The following is a 13,176-nucleotide window of genomic DNA, read 5'->3' on the forward strand; positions in this document are numbered from 1 at the left end:
CAACCGGCTGAGTTGATTTTTGAATCTGATTAACTGAAGTCAAACTGATAAAAATAAAATCTATATACATATATATAAAAGAAAGTCGTGTTAGTTACACTATTTATAACTCAAGAACGGCTGAATCGATTTGACTGAAGCTTAGAACCAGGAAACGGACATAGGGTAATTTTTACCCCGTTTTCTATTTTTTATTCCACGCGGACGGAGTCGCGGGTAAAAGCTAGTAAGAAATATATCGAAAAATAATTATAAAACCAGCATTGGAAATGTAAAGATTAGTCCATTTATTAGAACAGTAAATTCCTTATCAAGTGTTAGTAATGAAACTAATTAGAGTATCGAGTAAATCCGAAGGCGAAAATCTTTGTTAAACTGTTTAACACCACTCAACCCCGGACACCAAACCTTGCGGTCTAAAATCCTTCTTAAGCCGATTACATTCGCTAAGGCTACGAACAATCTACTAATCAAATAAATGCCGTTGTAATTTCAGCTTTACCAGTACAATATTCTACATCCATAGAAATATATAATAGTGTCCGATATTGCCTTGCCGTCTGTTTTCATAGTATTTTTTTTCTTGTCACTTTTTTATGCGATTGATTTATTAAAATTGTATTAGCCTTCAAATTAAATCGTATATTTCATTTTACTTTGAGTCTAGCATCGTAATAAAATTGTGAAAATTTTTCTAAAGTTACTTAATTTAGTCCAACTTGTATTTACTCGAGGAAAACTGCATTTTAAAAACATTTTATTAAAATTTTGAAACGGTGCTCACACCAGTCTCGTGTTTACCTCCGACATTTGCTGCAAGACGTTTTCTCTTACATTATGTTTGCACGACGAAATTGAATGCCTTCCCAGGCAAGACTAGCCTAGCACTTGTGAATTAAGTCAGTATTCTTTTCTGAAACATAAACGAAAGGGAATATTTCGATAACTTTTTCCATGAAGGTACCAGAATATACTGATTTCTATAATTATATAAAATTATTTAAAACATTACGTTTACTCACCTTGAAAACTCAAATTTTTTATAAGGAAAATTGCAGATTATACATTCAAGGTCAAAAAATTTGGTCAACAATCGTTTTTTTTTTTAAAGAATACCATAAAATGTAATTAAGTTTTATTATTGTTGAGATGTTTATAGGTACAAAATAAATAGAATTATAAGGTATGTACGTTAAATCACGTTTGCATGGTTGAGCAAGCTTACTTCAATCAGTGCCCCGTGACACCCGATACAGACTGGCGGCAGGATTAATTGAATAAATTTGCATTTAATCCCAGCAGCATTTCCATTTGTTGCTTATCACTCTAGTCATCCGGAAAATGTGGCGCGAATTGTCTCCTGTTATTTAAAACCGAGGTGTAAGCTCCGACTGCTTCTGCAACATCTATTATTGATATTTTCAGTGAATATTTTTTTTTTTAAATATTTACTGATATCCTTGAATTTCCACTACCGTCTTGTTATCCTTCTCTTTTCAAAGATAATGTTAGAGATGACAATATGGTTTTACAATTGTTTTCCGACTATAGAAATTTACAATTAAATTGGCTGGTATCATTAATGAAGTACCAGGACAACATAAAATAACGTGTAGTGATAACTGGTTATTACAAGATCATGTTGCATTTTCATGCAGACACACAAATTATGATTTATTATCGATTTTGCAACGCTTCTGTATTTTAATTAACAATGTCACAGGGTTATTTGCTCACGTCAACAAAATTAATTAGCTTTGGTTAGTTCGTGGTCACTGCTTCAAATATAATTTCCTTCTATATATGTTTATTAGGGATTTATACATAATCAAATATATATCAGATAAAGCTAATAAAATACTTCGCTATTCATTTCAATACAGTCTTTAAAATATCTAAATCTGGTGTAGTTGGTGTTTCGTAAAATAAAGGTAACTACATAAAGTGCACTTGGAAGCCATTTAAGTACGAATACGCAGGATTTTCCGGCGCACTGCTGCAGTGTTCCGAGCAAATCGGTCCGTTAGTTTAATGGTCATTCATTACTGTTTCAAACGCATTACATTGAGATCTATACTAACCAATGTACATTTCTGAACAAATCTATAAAGTAAAAGCAAAAAGGACTGAATAAAACCGTTTAAAAACCAGCTGACCAACGTATAATATTACTAAAAGGTAAAGAATAGTTTTCAGTATTTATTATTTCCTTTAAAATAAAGCGTATCACCATCTCAAAGGCCGGCAACGCATTTGCGATTCCTCTGGTATTGCAGATGTCCATGGGCGTCGATGAACACCTAGGTGTTCCCGCTGCTCTTTTGCCCCCTTCTCTTATAAAATAAAAATAAAATAAAGCAGTGTTTAATATAAGCCGTTACCCTGAGTAGTATTTCATTGCTGATCCATGCTTTAGTAATTTGGCGTTTGGGAAACATTACGATGATTGTTATTGCTCCTAAGGGAATTTAGAATCTTTCCTCACTTAAACTGGGGCACTGGATAATATTTGTTCATATACAGTTAAATAATAATGTAAGGTTTTCTAAATATAATGTAATTTTCTTTACGAAACTAAAGCTAAACTCTCTTCGTCATAAATTGAAGCTGATTTAACAATCAGTAAGGTTGGCAGAATTTATTAGAAAACTGTGGGACTTATATTAGAAAACAAAACTACATTTATGCAGCGAGCTGCCTTATTATGCAGATTGCGCCTCGTCGCTTTAGTAGTGAGAGTTGAAGACGAAGTATTGTTGTGCAAGTTATTAATACCGAGGTAGCACAACACAAGAATTATATTTTATCAATGTCAATATACAGCAACCCAAATGACGATCACTAAATGAGTTCGAAATAAATGAAATATGTACATATGTTATCATTAGCTATTCATTTTTCTAGTCTCACTAATATTATAAATGCGAAAGTTCAGAAGGATGGATGGATGGATGTTTGTTTGAAGGTATCTCCGTAACCGCCCAACGGATTTTAATGAAATTTGGCACAAATGTAGAAAATAGTCTGTAAGAACACGAGTTTCTTTTTAATTCCGTGCAGACGGAGTCGCGGGCGGTATCTAATTTATAATATTTTTAAATTTTAAATGAATTCAATAGTACATTGAAAATTTTATATCATAAATAGAGTAGTAAAAAAATAAGGTCGAAGTGATGAAGACTTAAACGATGATTTGATGCGACGAATACTTATGTGAATATAATCAATGAACCAAAACTTGAACCAGACGCCGTGCATACGTTTGATAGATTTTATTATAAGAATTAATAATAATATAGGCTACAACGATATTTTATAGAGATTTTTTATAGATAACTATAAGTACTTGATTACAACAAGAATCTCATCTGATTAATCCAAACTTAACTTACATGTCTCAGTAATATTGTATTATTCTATTCTGTAAATTTATATGTTATGTATTGTATGTATTGTATAAATATAATATTACCACAGGACTTAAGATAAGCAAGTTGCCACCATACAACATCCAACTCAGTTGTTTCTGATAATATGACGCATACCCGGCACAAACTTGCCCTCTGGCGTAATATATCTGAAACTTTATTTGCCACAAGCAATATACAAACTAATTTCATTGTAAATTTCATCAACAGCAAACATATTGCGGTTTTTGTGAAATCGCTTTCAACTACCAATTATTGAACTTTTAATATTACAATTTGAATTTTCAGAAATTTACAAATGGCACAGATGAAATTGTTATTATTTGTACTTATCATTTCTAGGCTGAAGTACTACGATTTTAAAAAGTGACATGACTGAGAAGAAATAGGCTCCCTTCCCCTTCCTATGCGCCTTCTCCTCCGTCGATTAAAGAAAGGCCACGCATCTGCAATTGCTGATGTCTAGGGGCAGCGGTCGTTTCGCTATTTCGACTTATTAAAATGACCGGTTGCTCGTTTGCCACCTTATGGATATAAAAAAGTATATTATACTATCGTAGTAACTTTAAAGAAAGTCTTGTGAAATTTTTGTTTGGATAATTTAATTTATTGTAATTGGATATTATTGTAGGGATTTTTATTCTCCCTGGATATCCTGATAGGTGAGATTAGATAACGTAACAGTTGAAAGTGCTCAGGTGCAATTATCGACGTTCCCAGCATTCCTATGTACCTTGGCTGTGCGGCAGGAGACTCTTATTGGATTCCACGAATGTTCCTTTGGCACTTGATTGTAGGGGACCTTTTGATTGTAGATGCTTTGCAGCTTTTATTCAATTTTTTGCTAGCGTTGATTGCAAATAAATGGGTTTAAACGATTCATATTACTAATTCCGATTGTAATTACTATTTCATTTTGTTTTAATTAACCAGTAATGTTTGTACTCATATATTATAAATTCGTTATTCTACAAATTACTGACTTTTATGAAGTAACTAGCTGCCGCCCGCGACTCCGTCCGCGCGAATTTAAAAAATAAATATGTTCTTTCCGACTATGTCTACATCTGTGCCAAATTTTTTTACGATCTGTTGAGCCGTTTCGGATATATGTACCTTCAAACAAACATCCATCCATCCATCTAAACATTCGTATTTATAATATTAGTAAGATATTATTTTACAATATTTAAGACTCAATTTCTTATAGAACAATTTAAATGGTAGTTTTTTTTTTAATTTGAGGCATTTTTGTGCGCTCTTTTTTGTTTATCATATTACGAACAAGAACAAGATCATATTAGAACAAGTGAACAACATTTCTGTAAATACTATTTTTGTTATTTCATTGAAATAAACAATATTGAACTAAACCTTTTTTCCAATAATCGATCAACGTACTTGAGACATAAAACATCCTTACGAACCCACTTCACTTTTTTGCTTTCTCTTTACAAGAAGTACATTTAAAGAAGTCTACTAAAATTAAGTCTAAGGAGAGCACGTCCGAATTTTATTGTACCTTCAACAATGTCGCAAGTATAATAAAATTCAAAGAACAAACTTATGTAAAATATATTTTATGAAGACGTTTCGTGAAGATATTCAATTATGTGAGTTAGTCTTGAAAACAATTTTTATGAAATTATATTGTGGGATAAAGTTTTGGTGACGAAATAGGGTAAACACTATCTGAATTCATCTTACTAATATCCTGAATGCGAATTTTGGATGGATGGATGAATGTTTGTTAGAAGGTATGACAGACAGACTACAGAATGCTTCGTGAATCTTCGTGAAATTTGTTATAGATGTAGAACTTATCCTAGACGAACACATAGGCTACAAATTGAGTTTTTTTTTAATTCCGCGCGAATGGAATCGCGGTCGACAGCTAGTTTATAATAATTTCCATTTTAAGACTATTAGGATTGCTACAACTTAACGGTGAACTGTAAAAGTCTACTAACATGTCTCCTTCTGGAAGTTCAATTAATTAAAGCACCAACCCAAGATTGTTTGACATAAAAATGGAGAGGAAGAACGTAGACTTTACGAAACTGGTCTTAGTACAATTCATTTCTACATAGATAGGTTCAATAATAATAACATGAAATATTTCTTCCTAGAAATGTTGGTTTCCTCGCTGTTTTACCGATAATTAAAGTTATCTATTCAAGTAGATGATGTAGTAAATAATGTAACGGCAGATATTGGCGGTTTCATGAGTACGTGATGAGGTCATTAATTTTCTCATTACCGGCTTCAATCCAGTGTTTATCTATTGCTGTACCAGACAGGTTGACATAGGGGCCGCTTCTGTTTTGTTTCAGAATGTTGCCATAACAATATAGGTTCACTTCAATAGTAAACTTTGTTATGCACGTGATGTGGGTTATTAAGTTCGATTATATTGACAATTTCTATTTTTAAACATTTAGATATTTAACAAAAAAATCTCTACCAAGATTTAAGTCTCTTACCGTGGGTTTCTAAGGCCAATATCTCCGTTCAAAACATATTGTTATCTTTGACAAAACAAAGATAACAATATGTTTTGAACGGAGATATTGTGATTAAAGATTTTTATACGGAGAATTTGGTATCAGAAACTAACGAATAAATAAGTTAATTATCTCGAACTGTTTATGTTCCTATTGGAGGACTCTACCTTTATTTTAAATCTGTTACTTTGCTTCAAAAATATAGACTATATTTTTATTAATATTGTGTCTATACGTGAATACGTGCATAGATTAAATTTAATACTATTCACGTAAAACTAAGTCGATGAAATCGTTTAATATCTCTTTTGTATTCTATGTGAACGTATACCTCATAAGCTTAGGTTAAATCCTGTCATGAGCCGATTACAATACGCAAAGCTCTTTGTTTGGTTTACCAATTTGTTGTACAGAATATGTCGCTATAAAAATATCTGAACAATTAAATGAACCAATAAAATACAACTTCGCTTTACAAACTATTAATTTTAAATACAAAGACGTGTTTTGGTTGTTTTTATTGAAATGGTTTTGTATATACTTTCTGAATTCTCTTCACATACGTTTAAATTGAAACTGTTTAGAAAATTATTGTATTTTCTGTGTTTTTTTTTCAAATAGAATAACAGTGATCACAAAATGGAAAGGTGTTTTTTTATGGAGACCCATGGTTACGTATAAAATACCGTTTGCTAAATTAAAAAAAAAATCATAATTCAGAAACATATAATATGTATTATAACATGTACCATATATACGTATGCGTATTACTTTTCCCCTTGTTACAAATAAAGCAAAAATATTTTGATTTGGTATATGTTACAGGCATAAAGTTGTAACTTATTATACAAACTCAAAGAGTTGAATTTACATACGATACGACAACAAACAGAACCGGTAATTCATATGAGTTCAAAGTACCGGAAGGAAGGCGCTTGTGCGACGGAACTCTTTGAAACTAAAAACCGGAAATTACTTCATGTCACGTTGTTTTCCATACATACCTTAAAAATACTTTGATGTACATATACTTATATGTTTTAAATTTGAAATAAAAACATTTTAACTGCATTAATTGATTGATTTCTTTAAGATAATGAGATGAATAAATGGCTCTGGAAACACACGGGTAAGAAAACATATATTTTCGACAACTTTTAACAGCCAAAAACTTAGATAAAACTAAGTTAATCATGGTTGTTTAATTTAATTTTAATTTATCTTAGTTTTCTATATTTATAAGTTTACTTTCATAACTGTCACTTTGGTATGTTCATTTTGACGTAACGTAATCACGGGAAAAGTAATCTACGTTAGTTGTCAATTTCTACGTAAAGCAGTTAATTAAGGCAAGCTTTGATGTCACCGACTGATGGATCTTTGATGTATGAAACAACTCAATTAAGAGCACACGCTCTCTGTTAGTTTGGTAAATTTTAATATGTTTGCTTCATTAGAAATACAATTTAAAATTATACATTGTTTGGTAAGGAATTTCTAAATTTATTTATATGAAAAAAAAATCTCAAAAAATGTACTATTATCTATATCTTCTTTGTATGTTAAATTGTCATAAATTAAAAAGGCAACAACCGGATACAAATCCATGCTTATTTGAAATTTACCCTCCGGCTAGATATGCCACTAAAACAGTCGTGACAGAATTATTCCTCGCATTATATTGTTAACAATTCGAACGTCATTTTTTTTTGTACATTTCGAATAACATCAGTATATTTTTTTATTTTCCTATAAATACTATAGTGTTTAATTCAAATTATTAATGTGAATCAACTAACACTATTGAATATTACACAAATAGTATGAAGACATTTTTTTTTTCATTTTATCCCATATGTCTGAAATTTTCTACTTTTCTTTGGATAAAGTTTGTATGGATGATATTTTTCTTCAGTAGAATTGCACAAAAACTCTTCATTACAAACTACTCATATACTAAGAGGAAGACGCGGGCAACAGCTATACTGTAATGTTTAACAGACTATTGAAAATCTTATGTTAATGTAATCACTGGCACTTTTTTACGCGGAGTCCTGCTGCAGAAAGTCAGTGGCTAATGCATAAAACATCCTTTTTACATTGAGTTTAAATTTAAAGTTTTTATTAAAATAGACTTCGCAAATTTGTATATTTATTTTACAAATTGGAAAACACATACTACGTAGTATTTACGTAAATTTTACAAGAAAAGAAAGAAGGGACTTGATGATTTCTTTAACGCTACAATGAATAATATATTTGTAAATATTTTATATATAATTGTCAAGTTTCCGTGGTGTAGCGGTTATCACATCTGCCTAACACGCAGAAGGCCCCCGGTTCGATCCCGGGCGGAAACATAATTTTGTTATAAGTTTATTCTTCTTTCATTAACTTACTTAAAATATCAATGTTTTAGATTTAGTAACAGAAGGTCTTAGAAATAACCATGATTTTTAATATAAAAAGTAAAAAATCTTAATCCCTTCCCAATTTACAAAATCTGTTTATTTCATAGAAATAGACGCGGGCTCAAAAAAGTTAATTTGATTTAGTATTTCAAATTACGTTTCAAGTTTAATAAACCCATTAACACTAACAAAGATGCCCAAAAATCTTTATTACAACGAAATTTGTGGTACCCGTTTCGAATTAAGCCTCTACGCAAGCTCTACGCCGTGGCTACGACCGGAGCTCGGCAATTTTCTTTAATTTATCGCCTCTACGGATGATTTATTACAACTTGTTTATCTTTATTAAGGGAGGTGGATAAAGTTACACCTTAAATTTAAATTAAGATTCCAGTCAACAATTAAACTCCATACATCAATAAGGTTGTGGTGTATTTTTATATGAAACAAATGAACTTTAACTTAAAACATTCTTTTTAGGAAAGTATTTGAAGTAATATATAAATTGACAAGTCTTTCAGGAACTGGTCCGATCAACTTAAACACGCACGATTACAATCTTTTCCATAGAGCGGAAAAATGGTAGTAATGTTCGGAAAACCATTATGTGAATCCTGAAAAGTCCCCATCGATCACGTATTTGGAAAAAAAAATAATTCAAGGTATTAATATCAAACTTGTACAACTTGTCAGCTGTACATCATAAAATTACCTATATAAAACTCTACGTACTTTTTCTGATCTAGGTAACCATTTCGCCAAAAAACGCGAATTGAATTTTGACCTTGAATTTCGCTGAGTTTACATATAATTTTATTCATATCAATTTTCACCTCTAGGCTTATAATTGTTGCTTTATTACCTTCATTTCGCATTTCGCTGAACCAGACCTTAATCACACAAATTTACATTTATAAATGTTATAAATTAATTCGCTATAAAATTCTACTTAACATGTTAAATCACGTTTAATAACCAAGTTATACAAGTAATACGATAAACTTAGGAAAGCCTCCACAAACATGGAGACGTGCCGACCCTACTATTGCGGAGATTTTGAGATTTCTAACTGACCCTTTTATTTACTTTACATTTCATGAGTCCATGAGTATTTTCAAAATTTAGATGATTGATGTTTAATTTAGTTATTCGAGTACAATAAAATATTTGTACTGACGAAGTAATAACAATGATTTCTAAAAAATTACAAGCGGCCACATGAATTCGATGACATAGAGAAGCGATCACTGCCCATAGACATCCGCAATTGCAGATACGTTGCCTACCTCAATCGACGGAGCAGGGGAAGCACAGAAAGAGGATAGTGTCCCTTTCTATGCGTCTCTTCAAGTTCATCCTTTAAATCCACTTCCACGTCCCATCCAGAATTATTAGAGAAAATGATTATTAGAGATTTCTTAAAGTAACTTACGATATTTATTTCTATGAAATTAAATTAAATTAAAATTTAATGATAGATAAATAAAAAACATGATAGTTTGATCATCACATGCACTCGACTTGTGGCGCGTTGTTAAGCGGATCAAGGGCTCCGCCAGAGGTAGGCGCCTCAACTATGGATGCGTACAAAATTTGACAACTGAAGTGCGAATATGAAGTACATTTTTTCTAGTAGTAGCTAGTATCTAGTTTGTTACTCAAATTTCAAATTTAAGAGATTTATCTCAATTTAAAAGTAACATTTTAGTCCAATAATGTTATAAATAAAGTCAATAGAAAAAACTTTTAAAGTGTTCCGAGTTCATTATACCTTTTCATCAGTTAAAGTTATAATTAATTGAGACGGTTCAAAAGTTAGACACTGTTAAGTGAATTAATCCAAAGTATGAAGCTAAGAAGCTGCATTAAACAAACCAGATAAAACTTAATGTTTGACATTAACATAAAGTGAAAGCTTTTAAACTGTTGTTAAAAGTACAGCCATGTCTAATGAAAAGTAATAACTTAATTGAAATTCTTTAGAAGAATTTAAATATTCCAATTAATAAAGTTTCTGTAAGTAAGTTTACTTATTTAGTTTAGCAGGTTGAGGAATAAAATTGAAAATTGCAATGTGAATAATAATAGTAAAGAGTTAAGCAAAGATAAAATTAACCTTTTTAAGTTACATTTTGTTAATTGAACTCTACATTTCGGCAAGAAATCTATCTAGAAGAGAAGTGATCAATCATTTTCTTATTGGTGGTTCTTTTATTACTTTTAGATTAGTTGAACTTGTTGCACGCACTAGTTAGAACTGTTATTTTTGTTTGATATTATTTAAGTTCACTTACTATTCTTGATATATTTTTTGACTATATTAAATAAGTACTTAATTTATACATACATCCCATTAAAAAAAATATATATATAGGGAGACATTATTTATTAGTTGATTAGAAAAAAAATGAACTAAAGGTCTATTTCTTGGCTCTAAAGTTTATTGCTTTGAACGCAATGATTTCCAGAAACTTCCCTTCAGACTTAAAAACTATTTTTGCTTTCAACTGTTTATTTATTATGGAAGATTTAACTTTACGCTAAGACTCTTAGGAGTTAAAGACAAGGAAAAGGTAAACAGATATTTAGTTCATTCAGAGAGTTATTTTGTATCTAACAATAGCAGGCAATAAATTAAGCAACTGAATAGCAAACTAAAAGAGGAGTAGTGTCCGCCAATCGTCAATAGGAATTAAATTTATCGTTTTGCTTCCCCTCTTTTCACGAACAAAATGTTAGTCTTTAGAAGTGCCTAGACGTGTGCCTTCTTTTGGTACGACATGGCAAGAAGTTTCTATTCTCTTAAGTCAAAAGAGATAGCGTTAAGATATTGTTTTAGTTTTAATTTTTGTTTAAAGTAGGGGAAAATTTATTAACCCTTGAATATCCACGATTGTGGATATTAGTAAGATTTTACAAATATTATAAATTCAAAAGTTTAGATCCTGCGCCGTCCCGATCCAGTCCCGGACCTGTAGCTCCCGAAGATCTTTATCCACCTCATCCATCTTGTGAAGTTAAAGTGGAGACTTTTGTTGTCGGAGGCCAAGGCCCACTTCGGGTCACTGCATCAACCTAGTTAGTTAGTTAAAAGTTTAGATGTATGGATGTTTGTATGATGGTATCTCCGGAACGGCTGAACGGCTCTTGGTGAATTTTAGCACAGGTGTAGAACATAGTCTGGAAGAATATATAAGATTTTTTTTAAATGCCTCGCGGAAGGAGTCGCGTTCGAAAACTAGTAACATATAAAAATTTGCATATCCTCTGCGTGATTTTAAGAAAAAATATGTTATACCATGAATTGACAAGAAACGATTACGCTACATTTATTTTATTACACAAATAAATTAAGTGATAACTAAAAAAACTGAATAACTCTAATTTTATTGTAACGTATAGTTGGTTATTAACTGTACATATATTTTAGCAAGAGTTTCGTTGGAAAAATATGTAAAATATTCCGCTCTCAGTTTTTGAAACAGTCCAGACGTTTAAAAAAACATCCGGCAGTAAGATCTCGCTCCTGCTATTAGTGGTAACAAAGACGTGAGTGATAGACGGAGTAAACAATGTCATTTCTATGTAAGCTAAGCTAACTTAGTAAGATATTAAGTTAAGTCAAAGGTGAAGAAGAACCTTTATGTACATTTAATAAGTAAAGCAAAGCCAAATATATCTATTTAAATCATTATTTCATTTTGCGACTAACTATGTCTGGTATCCATAAACGTGATATTAAAAATTTGATAAGAAGTTTTACGAAGTAAAGTTCAATTACGTTATATATATTTCAACCATATATACTTATATATTATGTACTAGCTTTTGCCCGCGACTCCGTCCGCGCAGTATTAAAAATACTTTATGAGTAGTCTATGTGTTCTTCAACTATGATCTACATCTCTGCCAAATTTCATCAAAATCCGTAAGTTATATTATGAAGAAAACTAATATTACGTAAGTTTAAAATATTAAATCCTGCTTGCTTTATCTGTTTGCGAAGTATATTTACGAGAAATAATTGCTACCAGTTTCAATGAAGGGTTACAGTTTATAAGGAATCAACATGGCCGCCGCTATTATTTATTCTCTAATAGTTTGCGTTTCCACAGTACACGAAGGATAATTATTATTTGCTATGATTTTGCTTTGTTTCAATGCAAGGGTTATTTGCATAACTAAGACGAGAAGCTACCTTGGGAACAACTCCTTTGGAGCATCATTTCTTTGTTATGAAATTGGAACAACATATGAAAATAACTTTCGTTACATATCTTTATTTAATTTCAGTGTAAGAAATGTTATGTTAAAAAAAATAACCTTTAAAGAACTTCAGTAGTTTTCAAGGGAGAAGATAAATTCCTTTTTTCGTGGAGAAACTTTATTTGTGAAATATAAAACGTCGTATTCAATATCAAACGATCCAGGCTTACGTTAAATTTATCAAACAATCCGTGAAAACATCTAGGCACTCTCAGAAACTTCGCTTTGACAAACACTACCTTGCAAATTGTGGATTATTTTCTTTAAAGCATTTTTTTTAATAAAAAGAAACCATTGAAATAATATGAAAAAGGTTCTAAGAATAAAATGTTTTCTAAAACAATTTCACAAAGCAAAAGTGAAAATTGCATAAAAATCGGAAATTGCATAATACCATTTAAGTATGTGAGAAAATATCTAAAGCCCGCATATGTGCGTTATTCAGGAGTTAAAAAAATTTAATGTATGAAGTGCAAAGTACCACACTTTTAACGAAGTAGAACATATACGATATACTTACCTCATATGTTTGAAAGTTGAACAATAAATAGCAATGAAACAAAATTA

The 13,176-nt window shown here is 31.1% G+C and overlaps 1 non-coding gene across 1 annotated transcript; it reads left to right on the forward strand.

The window, feature by feature from the left end:
- Nucleotides 1-8,219: 8,219 nt before the first annotated feature.
- Trnav-aac lies at nt 8,220-8,292 on the forward strand. Its single transcript has one exon. It is a non-coding gene; the product is annotated as a tRNA-Val (tRNA).
- Nucleotides 8,293-13,176: the final 4,884 nt, after the last annotated feature.

The sequence above is a fragment of the Papilio machaon genome, chromosome 2 (genome assembly GCF_912999745.1).
Source record: "Papilio machaon chromosome 2, ilPapMach1.1, whole genome shotgun sequence".
Lineage (NCBI taxonomy): Eukaryota > Metazoa > Arthropoda > Insecta > Lepidoptera > Papilionidae > Papilio > Papilio machaon.